Below are 12,012 nucleotides of genomic sequence, written 5' to 3'. Positions count from 1 at the left end.
GTGGCCCAAACCATTCCGGGGCAGGCACGAGACTTTCATTCAGATCACTGGTGCAGCAAGAGCTGTATTATGCTGCTCCAAGAAAAGAAAGTCAGTCTGAAGGTGGAACCAACACAGAGGAAGCAGAACTCAGCCATGAAGAGTCTGAATCCACATGACGTCATTTGGAAACTGGATCAAGCCATACCTGAAGTTACTCCTGGTCTCTTCTGTTACAGGAACGGACAAACCCCCTTTATATTTAAGCGGCTTTGGTGTATTTTCCACCCCTTGCAACCAAAAAAGTCCTAAATGACAGAAATGGGTGTGGCGTGAGCTCCTCTCTCACTATAGATGCAGAAGCAGGGGTGGAATGGCCGTCTGTGAAGGAGGCGATAGCAAGATTCCAGCATGAATGGGAGGTGGGGCAACAGAGTCCCTGTACAGTGTTTTTCTTGTTCTTGGGGGTAACCTTCCATGACGTTCTTGGTGAGGTTTAAAGACCATTTGTTCTGCATCTAGACGAATGATGGAATTTCCCAGGAGAATAAATCAGCCCAGCAACCACTGGTTTATCTCTAGGATGAATGCTGGAATTTCCCAGGAGAATAGATCAGCCCAGCAACCGCTGGTTTATCAGGTAGGTGAGGTCCTGTGTGATCTGGCGGCTGCTCTCCTCTCTGACCTCTCATCTCACTCTCCCGCATACTCTCTCCTCTCCTGGTCATTTCTTAAATAGAACAAGCGTGTTCCAACCTCAGGGCCTTTGCACTTAACTGTTCCCTCCACCTCCAGACCTTTCCATGGCTGGGTCCTTCTCACCTCAACCCAGAGGTCACCTGCTCAGAGAGGCTAGGTTGTCCTTGATGGACACATCTGAATTGCAACACCCAGACCCCTCTAGTCTGCTACCGTGTCTTATGTTCATCACAGCACCTTTACAGTCTGAAACGACCTTAAATTAGTCTCCATGAGAGCCCAGGCCTCCTCTGTGTGTCGACTGTGGTATCCTTGGAGTGCAGAACAGTACCTGGTAGAAGAAAGATGAAGGTAAAGAAAGAAGGAAGAAAGAAAGAACAGAGGCAAGGGACAGAGGCCAAGGGCTAGGATGGGAAACTGCTGTCCACTGGGGCTTTCTGTCTCCTCTGGGGACCCACTAAGCGACCAACTTTCAGTGGTTTGGAGGTCCCAGGGGTGGTAAGCCTCGGGTGGCCACACAGGAAACCAGCTCATTAAAGTACACTTGACTGATGTGTCTCCAATCCATCCTCCCTCATCTGTGCTTCCTAGAATCACCTCCTAAAGGAAGTAAATGCCCAGATCTTTGTCTTTGGTGCTGCTTTCAAAGGAACCTATATTAAGACAGACTTTTACCCAGATCCATGCAAGGACACACGTGGAAATGTTCGTCACCGCCTTGCTCGTGGTAACATGAGATGGGGGCTAACTTAGGTGCCCATCACTAGGGGAATGGATACTAGGAAGGAGTCAGATGGAGTAAAACAAATGAGCAAAAAGTAGCATGGAGAGATTTCTGAGACATAGTGTTGAGGGGAAATACAGCATGATGCTCTTTTTGTCATTAAAAAACACCCACCCTTAAAAATCAACATATATTTCTCCCAAATACATCCTGATTTAAGAACTCACTTAAAATATATTAAAGTGGCTGCCTCTGGGGGAGCAATGAAATGAGAGGAGAGATGGAGGTAAAGAGAACATATATACGTTCATAATGTTATGAACATAACATTAATTGCCTGGACCACTGACGTGCCACAAACCAAACGAGAAGTGTGGTTAATTCACCTCTGTGCAGCTGAGGTCCAAAAATAAAAGTAAAAAATAATAACTCAAATCCACCTTCTCTTCCCCGAAATAACTCCCACGCCTCCTTTGTATCTCCATGCATGATCCCCCGGGCTCAGACAGAACCCGCATCAGGTGCCCCTCCAGTGCCAGGTGCCTGCACCTCATCACGCCGTCCCAAGTGCAATATCACACTCATCCCTGTCACTTCTGGGTCTCTGTCTGTCTTCCCCACTCTACTCTGGTTCTAAGAGAGCAGCAGATACATTTTCTCTGTTTCTCCCTCTTCCTTCCCTCCCCCTCGCCCTCCTCCCTCCCTCCCCTACACCCTGACCCCTGATGCAGCTTTTGGCGCTCTGCAGATTGCTGACTGCATGAATGAGTGAAGACATCCGTGAGAAAGCCAGTCATCAGAGCCACATACACGCAGGCAAAGGAGCCACAAAGGTTCATATCATGCAAATCACACCAAACGTACACTCAGAAAACGCGTCACAGAGCCATACCCGCACAACACACGCTGAAGACATGGAAATACACATGGAATATGCCCAGATAGGCGCACATTCAGAGCTCTGCACCACACAAAGGCACCAGGCACCAGCCCCCATTACTGTCAACTGCCTCCAGCCTGACCCTCCTCCCCCCACCCTGGGCCTTCCCCAGAGGCACCTGCCTGCCCCCATTCCTGGGCAACGGGGGTCTCCCAGCTTCCAAAGCCAAACTTCATTTCCTATCCCGATGGGTTTTTCCCTTTTAAGCATCCCTTCCCAACTCAAGCTCATACCCAGGTTTCCTCTGGAAGTCCCGTCCTTTCCTCCTGAGAACTTGTTCCCAAACTTCCAGCTTAGCTGGAAAAAAATGAATCAAGCTGCCTCGCCTACAAAGGCCAGCCTCCTGGTACCCAAAGGGGCTTTGGCAGGATAAACAGAAAAGAGGCAGCCTGCTTTCTCATTTCAGAAAATGAAAGCAAAGGGAGCAAGGAAGGAAGGGAAAGCAGATAAAGCTGGAAGCCTTTAGGGAAAGGTTTTCATGAAAGCCATGGTCCAGAGAGCTGGAAGCTTCCCTCTCCTGCCCTCGGGAAGAGAACTTGTGTGCAGTTATCCGGAGGCTTGCAACCTCAGCTTCAGTTAGAGCTCACACCAAGGAGGCAGGCTCTTATTTGCCCTGTCCCCAGTGCCTTGTCCAGTGCCTGGAAACACAAAGGGCACTCGATAAATATTTGTGTTCTGAGCAAACAGACTCAACAAGGGCAGAAGCCTGTGGACCGACACACCTTGTTGCCAGTATTAAGTAAATGTCGACTGTGACAAGGCAAGGGCTTTCATGTCTGTTCTCTCACTCTGTTGTGAAGGATCAGAGAGGTTTGTTCACTTGCCAGAGGTCACACAGCTAGCAGGAAGCAGGTGCAGGGTTGGAAAGCAGATCTTTTATTTGTTTATTCGTTCGTTCTTCTTCTATTACTCACTGAGCACCTACTATGTGCCAGGCTCTATTTTGGGCTCAGAGAACAAAATGTGGAGCAAAAAGAGCATATTCCCCTGTGATCTGAATGAGGGTGATGCTTGAGGAACTGGAAACATGTGGAATGAGTTATTAAAATTTAGTAGGTGGACTTGGGATTTGGGGATTGGTTGCATACATAAAGGGACATGTACGTAGTGCAAATGGAGAAGGGGAATTTGAATTGGCATCATCATCATTATATTACATGTATTTGCTGATACTAGGTGTCAAGTGCGGATCTGTATTAATTCCTTAATTCAGTTAATTTACTCGCAGCAAGCCTGGAGGCACGTACCATTGCTGTGCTAACATACAGATGAGAAAAGTAAGGTGGGATGAGGCTGGGTAACTTGCCCCAGGACACACAGCTGGTGAAGGCTGTGGCTGCGGAGTCCACATGACAGGGCAAAGTTGAAGGAAGAAGTGGTGACGGGGCAGTCTGAGGTCTCTTGTTACTGTTTGAGTCTTTGTGGATTTTTTCTTTAAGATGGAAAGACTCGAGCATGCCCCAGAATGGACTGGACAACTTCTACGAAGACCAGTGGGGCTCCATCCAGCAACGTTAGAAGTGCGTGTGCCCAGCATCAAGGAATTCTTCTTCTGGGAATTTATGCCATGGATACCCCAGCATGTGTGAGAAATGATGTGTCTGCCCCAAAGTGGGCACTGCAGCCTCCTCTGAAATTGTAAAAGATTGGACAACCCATACGTCCACCAGTAGGGGACTGGTTACATCAACAATGGTAAAGCCACCCAGTGGAATGCCATATAGCGATAAAAGGACTGAAGAAGATCTTTGTGTGCTGATATGAAATGATCTCCAAAATATACAAGGTGAAGAAAAGGAAGGCACCCAACAGTGTGTAGTGAGACCACATACCCATGGAATTGCTCGTGTGCATAGGATTCTCCGGGGTGATGCACAGGCACTAGCAATTTGGGTTAGTCTCCTGGAGGGAAACTGGGTTGTAACGACAGGAGCAAGGGAGAGATTCACACTTTTGAACCTTCTGATTATATCACGGTATCTATCAACTATTGCTGTAAAAACAAAGACCACGAAATCGCAGGCTGGGCTTGGGCACAGGCTGCAGGTTGGGTCTGGGTGATTGGCAGGGTCTGCCCCATGTCTCTGTCTCCTGGGGCGTGGTAATGCCGAAGAGCAAAAGGAACAAGCAGAACATGCCGTTACTCTAGGATCTGTGCTCCAGAATCGGCTGCTGTCGCTTCTGCCAAAGCAAGTCCCAAGGCCAAAGGGCAGAGACGCACGCTCCATCCCTAGTGTGAGGAGTTTCAAAGGCGCCTGGCCAAGAGCAGGGTTCACAGTCACATCCCCCTAAATGCGGTCCCGAGTGTGGGCACACGCCAGGCATGCCTATCCTATTTCTCGGTTCTTTCCAGCACTTATCTCTACATAAGTCACCGTGTTAATTCGTTCACTTGTTTATTGTGACTTCCTCCATCCACATGCAAGCTCCCTGCGGCCGAGGATTTTGTCCTATCCCTCACTGAACGTCAGCAGTGCCTGGAACACAGTAGGTGCTCGATTAAAAAAATAAATAAGTTCAAATGAACGAAAGGAAGTAGGAAGTTGAAAGACCTTTCTTCTGGCCATTTCTATCATCTCTGTGAACTAGGAGATAAAAGATCATTTGCTAAGACGGAGGGGGTGAAGGAGGGGTAGGAATTGAGGGAGAAGCTACATCTGTGACGGGAATGGGAGATTAAAGAGCTGATTAAGGGTTTCTAGGAAACACAGAGGGTGCAACTGAGGCTGGAGATCATGAAATTGAAGCAGGACCATTGTAAGAGCCTCAGTGAGCTTCCTCTCTGCCTTTTCAATGGCAAATAAGAGGGCAAGTTGGAGGTCCGGGGCCTGGGATCTTCCAGGAGGCATGTGGTAGGTTGACTGCTGTAATGGTCTCAGCCATTCCAGCCTCCCTTTATCCACGCCCCTCGTCAATGTCCTCCCACCCGACTCTAGGATTGACCTTTGGACTTATCAATACTTTGGCCAATGGGATTGCAGCAAACAACTAAAGCTGAGGCTTTCAAAAGTGCTTGTACATTTCGATTTCCTCCCTTGTTGCCCTGCTTCTGCCAGGAGAACACGTGCAGGCTACTAGCTGAGGCCATCCTGCATCAGCCAGCCCCCTGCTGATCCGCCAGCTGACTGCAGATGCTTGGGCAGCCAAGCCAGCCCGGAACCGCCCGGAACCGCCAAATCACCGAACTGACCCACAGATTCATGAGAATCATAAAGGGTTGTGTTTGCAAGTCACCGACTTTGGGTCAGATGTTGGGGCAGCATTACAACAAGATAACTGATACAGGCACATGAGGTCAAGGACGCTAAGTAACTGAGTCTATTGGCAAGCGAGTGGATGACTTTCAGTAATTCTGTTTCTACCACACCACTCAGAAAAGGTCACCCAAAGAGTTAGGAAAGATTAGCCCCAGATGTTGTAGGCTTCTAGGAAACTCGAAAAATATTGAGTTCAGTTCTGGCCGCTTTCTCCAATCTTGATCTCCCAACCCCCAGGTGTTTGGCTGGTAGGGAAACCAGATAATAAAGGCTGTGGGGTACATGACTCATGAGGAGAGTTTGGACATTATCCCATCTAATCCTGGCAGCAACCCCAGGTGGTCCATGTTTTGTCCCCACCGTGCAGATGGAGAGACAGGCTCAGAAGAGTGCGGAGCTTGCTTGGAGTCAAAGAGCTGCTACGTGGGAAGGGAGGTGCTGGTCAGGTCAGTGACTGCAAAGCCCGGGCTGCTTCCGCCACACAGGCCCCCGAGGGCTGGCCATCCGCAGCCCTGTGCCCTCTCCCAGCCACCTGCTGGCCCCCAGCTCCACTCCTCCTGGCCCTAACTGGCCTGCTTAGCGTTCAGCCCAGTGAGACCACCCCCCTTGGTTTAAAAGCTCTTCAGGAGATGGGAGAAAACTCGGCATTTACCTCTGCACACAGCTTTAAGTACACACACTGGCCAATCTTTACAGATTTAATTGTCTATAAAATTCCTCTGTGTGCGATTCCCACATGGATCTTCAGGGCCTCGCACGCTTCTTGGCTGGCGCTGTCTCCCAGGCTGGGGTACAGCTGGTTCAACACAAAACGAGGTTACCTGCCAGACTGTGTGACTTTGAGCAAGTGATCCAGGGCCTCAGTTTCCTCATCTGTAAATGGGGATAATCACAGCAACCTGTCACGCGGTTGGGAAAATTAAACGAAACCATGCAGATAAAGCTTTTAGTGCTGTGCCTGGCACACACACAACGTGGTAGCTAATATTTTGAGATCTCAACACATGTTTGCCCCCCTCAATTTCCTGGAACCCTTTCTCCCCCCTCCGCACCCCCTACTCCCATGTTTAGCCATACACTTTATTGACTCAGGGGACAGGTGATTCAGAGGAAGGTATGAGATGTAAGAAAGGCGGCTTTAAAGCTTCAAAACACTGAACCTTGATGAAATCAAGGTATACGGTTTACACCATGAGGAATATTCCGGAGAAAGAATAGCCAGTGCGTCAGCTGGGAGCCATCCTCCTGCAGGTAACAGAACACCCAACTCAAACTAGCTAAGAAATAAGACAAGAACAGGACTGGCAGGGCCAGAGGGAGAGCAGCTTCACAGGTGGTTGACCCAGGAACTCAACACTGTCACTCAAGAGAGACCAACCGTCCTCCCTGCCTTCAATGGAGGCTGTTCCAAATCAAGGCTGGATCCCCAGGTAGGGACAAGATAGCTGCCGGGTGCTCCCAGGGCCTTCCTCACCCAAGGGGGTGAGGGGGTGGGAGCACGTGTCTCCAGATAGCTCCGCCCAGAAGCCCCCAACCAACATCATCTCCCACCTCACTGGCCCCAAACGGGCCACGTTCCCACCTCTGAACCAATCACTGGAGGAACGGGTTGTGCCGAATGGGTAAATCCGTGGGCCTTTATGCCGATTGGCAGATCCATCATCCCTGGGCCTCTGAGTCCCTCCCCTCCAAATACTGAGGGACTCTTGGGGGTAAAAGGGAGCTTCTTCAGTGAAGTTTTCAAGGCATAAAGTTTATGCCATAATGAATAGAGTGGAACGAGGACAGATGAAGAGCTTACTAAAAATCGTCTTATCCATACTAGATTACTCCTTGTCTGAACCATATCTGTGCAATATCCTTCAACATTTATCTATTGGCAAGTGCCTGTGGGGCTTTCACAGCCAAGATAGCTGTCATTACCTCTTTCAGAATATGATGCCCAGAGGTGACACTGTTCTCCAAGGAGGTCTGGCCAGCACAGAGCACCAGGGGGCTGTCATCTCCAATGGTGATAATAATAATAAACAGCTAACTTTTGTGGAGAAGTTACTGTCTGCTGAGTACTGTGCTGAGCATGTCACCTCAACTCTTTCAATCCTCGTAAAAACCCTGTGAAAGCAGGTCCTCTTATTATCCCCATTTTACAGATGATGAAACAGAGGCACAGGGAGTAGAATTAACCTGCCCAAAATCACACAGCCAATCAGTGGAAGGTTTGAATCCAGGCAGACTTACTCAAGCTTGGATGCTGTAATGCCTCTCCTCCTATAGCGCCGCGGAAGTTCACATGAGACTTTTGACAGGAGTAGCCATTCGTTCACTTGGCAAACGTTTATTGACTGTGATATGCCAAACAAGCTATGACATTTAAAATTCATTTCTTCAACAGGAACTATTTTAAATGCTTACCCTGTACCGAGCACTGTGTACAGTGCTAGGGGACACGGTGGTGGGTGATCCTGACCTAGCCCCAGCCTTCACGAAGTGCACTGTTTTCAATTTCCTTGCCTGTAGTGCTGAGCCCACCATCATCTAAAAGCTCAGGGCTGTCCCATACAGTTTGGTTGTACAGTGAACGCACTGCGCAATGACACCCAACATAGAGGGGAGTGAGGACTGAATTCCACCGCTCACTCCCCTCATCAAATCCTGCGCTCTGGCATGTAGCTGAATCTGTCCAAAAAGACATCTTTTTAAGAAAGTTGCCTTTGACGCATCAAGCCATGCGCTGCAGTGCTCCCTCCACCCAGCAGGGGGCACTTGCTCTAATTTACACAAAAGCACCGTAGAATAACCCGACCCAGTAAGAGCTGCTTCTGTTCCCACTGCCATATTAGGAGTCAAGGTTTTGGTTTGGTTGGTTGGTTGGTTGGTTTCTAGAAGAGCTGCTGCTAAATTATGGCTCTTGGTTCCATTGTCTGTCCGGTTGGGTGTTTCTGATTTGAGCTCAAGGCTTACACCTGCTGCGTTTCATCTCTAAAGAGCTGATCCTATCGCGAGTACTGGTTGGTGAATTATTCTTCCTGAGGGCTTGCATCTTAAGAAGTTCATCACTCACCCAGGAGCCTCAGGGGCCACCAGGAACCAGTCTCTCTGGAGGTAAGAAAGTCCTCCCCAGTGACCAGAGTCAAGGGTCCATCAACCCAGGGAACCCAGATCGGTCTACCTCCTCCCCATTCCCAAGTGGAGTTGAAGCAGCAGAGACCCGGTGTTGACACTGGGTGCAAGCATTGCCCAGGACCCATGGCAGGTGCTGTCAGCCCTCCATCTGCACCCCTTGGGTCCCCTTTACCATCCACACCAGCTCCCAACCTGCCTCCATCCCAACAGCCAGCACGTGCACCTCTTTGCTGGAGGATGGCCTCCAGGCTGCTGGAAGCCACCTCACCTGTGTGCACCAGGAGCCAGAAGTAGCTGGGGATTCATTTCCGCTGCCCCATGGAAGCCTCTGACCTCTGGCTGCCTTTCCCCAGGCCTGGTCCAGAGAGGAGGTGTCACCTACACTGCCTCCAGGGCTGCCCCATGGAACTGAGCCCAAGGTTCACTGCATGGGACCTTGTCTGATGCCAACCCTGACTTCTTTCTTCCCTTCCATCTCACTCCTTCACTCCCCTACTGATTTTCCCTGGAGGATGCTTCCTAATAAAAATCTTACACACGAGGGACTTTTCTGGTGGCACAGTGGTTAAGAATCCGCCTGCCAATGCAGGGGACACGGGTTCGAGCCCTGGTCCGGGAAGATCCCACATGCCGCGGAGCAACTAAGCCCATGCACCACAACTACTGAGACTGCGCTCTAGAGCCCTCGAGCCACAACTACTGAAGCCCACGTGCCTAGAGCCCGTGCTCCGCAACAAGAGAAGCCACAGCGATGAGAAGCCTGGGCACCACAACAAAGAGTAGCCCCCACTCGCCGCAACTAGAGAAAGCCCGTGTGTAGCAACGAAGACCCAGTGCAGCCAATAATTAATTAATTAATTTTAAAAAAAATCTTACACATGAAACTTCATCTAAGGGTCTGATTCAGAGAAATTGAACCTAGAATGGGAACTGAAGGAAGTTAGCTAGGCCATGCCTGCTGGGTCCCCTTGCCCATGCCCCTTTCTAAGCCTCCTCTGTAATTTCAGGAGACGTATGCCAAGTTCCAGTTGGGGCTGAGCCTCAGCCATTTAACTCAATCCATTGGCTCCCTATGGAATCCATCTCTCACTTTTTTTTTCCTAGACCTCCATGAAAAATGATTTGCAAAGTCCTCTCTCTCCCCCTCCCCCTCTCTCTCTCTCTCTCTCTCTCTCTCTCTCCCCGTCTCTCTCTCTCTCTGGTTAAACTTGGTGTTCAAGGACTCCCCGAGATGTTTCTCTAAATGACAGCTTTATGGGGCAATAGCTGCTGATGTTATATGTGTCCTCAGATAGGCAGGTCTTTTTATACTGTGTGTGTCCCCATAAAAATGATTGGTTTTAAGTTGTTATTCTAATACTGCTGTGATTGTAACATTGGAGCCGACAGTCTCCAAGGAGAAGAGTATCAAAGCCTGATGAATAGACGCAGGAGGTCCCATCGGTCTACATGGCAGGAGGATGAGGCTGCTGGGCACTGCCCGCCGGTGGGTAGGGCCTCAGAGGCTGTTGTTTTTATGTTATCATAAAGATAATAATTAATGTGATAGTGTCATAAATAATCAAAACTCCCCCCGGCCCAACTGGATAAAACCAGAAGCAGCTCATTGCGGCCTGAGAGGAAAGGAGATGGGCAGAGTCCAGAAGAATATAGATAGAAAAACACCGCTACATACAGAGGGACAAACAGAGAAGGATCTAGGCGGAAGGGGGAAATGAAGCAATGGGTTCAAAAAGAGACAAAGATATATGACAGACAGGTGAGTACTGGGAAAAGGGAGATAGGGACAGAGGGACCCATGGACAAAATCTAAGGCCGACAGACAGAGACAGACCCACCAGACACACAGACATGGGCAGTCACGGAAACAAAGAACAGATGAGAACAAGACCAAGACAGACAGACAGACGGAGGGGGAAGTAGTAGGAGAAGCGCAAAGGAGCGACTAGAAGAGGGAGACACACACGGGACAGGATGACAGACTAGAGGCCAACATCACAAGCAAAAGAGAACACAGTGAGGAAGACAGGCTGAAAGGCAGATGTTTAAGAGGAGGAGGTGGCGGAAGAGGAGGAAAAGAGGAAACAGAATGAAACCAAACCAGGCCGGCAGGCAGGAGAGTTCCCTAGGGGGACACAGTGGGGAGAGTCTGGGGGTTAAGAATGAGGGCTTAGGAGCCAGGTGCCTGGTCCCGAGCCTGGTTAGACCTCTTGCCAGTAGCTGAGTGACCTCGGGCATATTACTTAGCCTTTCTATGCCTCAGTTTCCCGATGTATAATGTGAGGCACATAGACCCAGCACCCACCCAGCCCCTCATTTGTGGTCCCTGGCACCTTGGCACACCTCTGGTGCTAAAAAAAAAAGCCCCTGGGATGGCTCCCAATCACCCCCACCACCTGTGTTCATGCCTTCATGGGACATCCTAAGTGTGGGCCAGACCTAGTGACCAGATAGAACAAACAGGATATGGCAAAGGTGGTGGGGTGTTGCTACTGAGATTAGGTTGCCAACGCCTGTGCCTTCCATCTCTGGAGCTCTGGCCCTGGAGAGAGGATGTTGCCACGGTAAGGACTTCCCTATGGAGAGCTCCACATAGTAAGGAGCTAAGGCCTCCAGCCAACAGCCAACAAAGACCTGAGGCTACCAACAGCCACAGGAGCGAGCTCAGAAGGGGACCCTTCAGGTGCAGCCTCAGGAGACACCCTCAGCTGGAGGACCCAGCTAAGCCAAACTAAGATGCCCCACAAACTAAGATAATGGTGGTTGTTTTAAGCCTCCATGTTTGCGGGTAATTTGTTGTGCAGGAATTAATACCTGATACAGATTTTGGTACCTGGGAGATAAGTCAGAGGAAGACAAATACCATATGATCTCATTTATATATGGAATCTTAAAAAAAAAAAATCAAGCTTATAGATAGAGAACAGATTGGTCATTGCCAGAGGCAGAGGGGATGGGGGTGGGCAAAATGGGTGAAGGGACTCAAAAAGTACAAACAAGTCCTGGGGATGTAAGGTACAGAATCATGATAACAGTTAATAAGACTGCATTGTATATTTGAAAATAACTAAGAGAACAGATCTTGAAAGTTCTCATCGCAAGAAAAAAAATTGTATAACTTTGTACGGTGACAGGTGTTAACCAGACTCACTATGGTGATCTTTTCACAATATATACAAATACCGAATCAGTCTGTGGTACATCTGAACGTAATATAATGTTATATGTCAATTATACCTCAATAAAAGAAAGAGAGGGACTTCCCTGGTGGCACAGTGGTTAAGAATCTC

The sequence above is a fragment of the Aethalodelphis obliquidens genome, unplaced genomic scaffold, assembly GCF_003676395.1.
Source record: "Aethalodelphis obliquidens isolate GAN/ISIS:26980383/991018 unplaced genomic scaffold, ASM367639v1 scaffold30, whole genome shotgun sequence".
In the NCBI taxonomy this organism is placed as follows: Eukaryota; Metazoa; Chordata; class Mammalia; order Artiodactyla; family Delphinidae; genus Aethalodelphis; species Aethalodelphis obliquidens.
Note: the sequence above shows the minus strand (reverse complement) of the source record.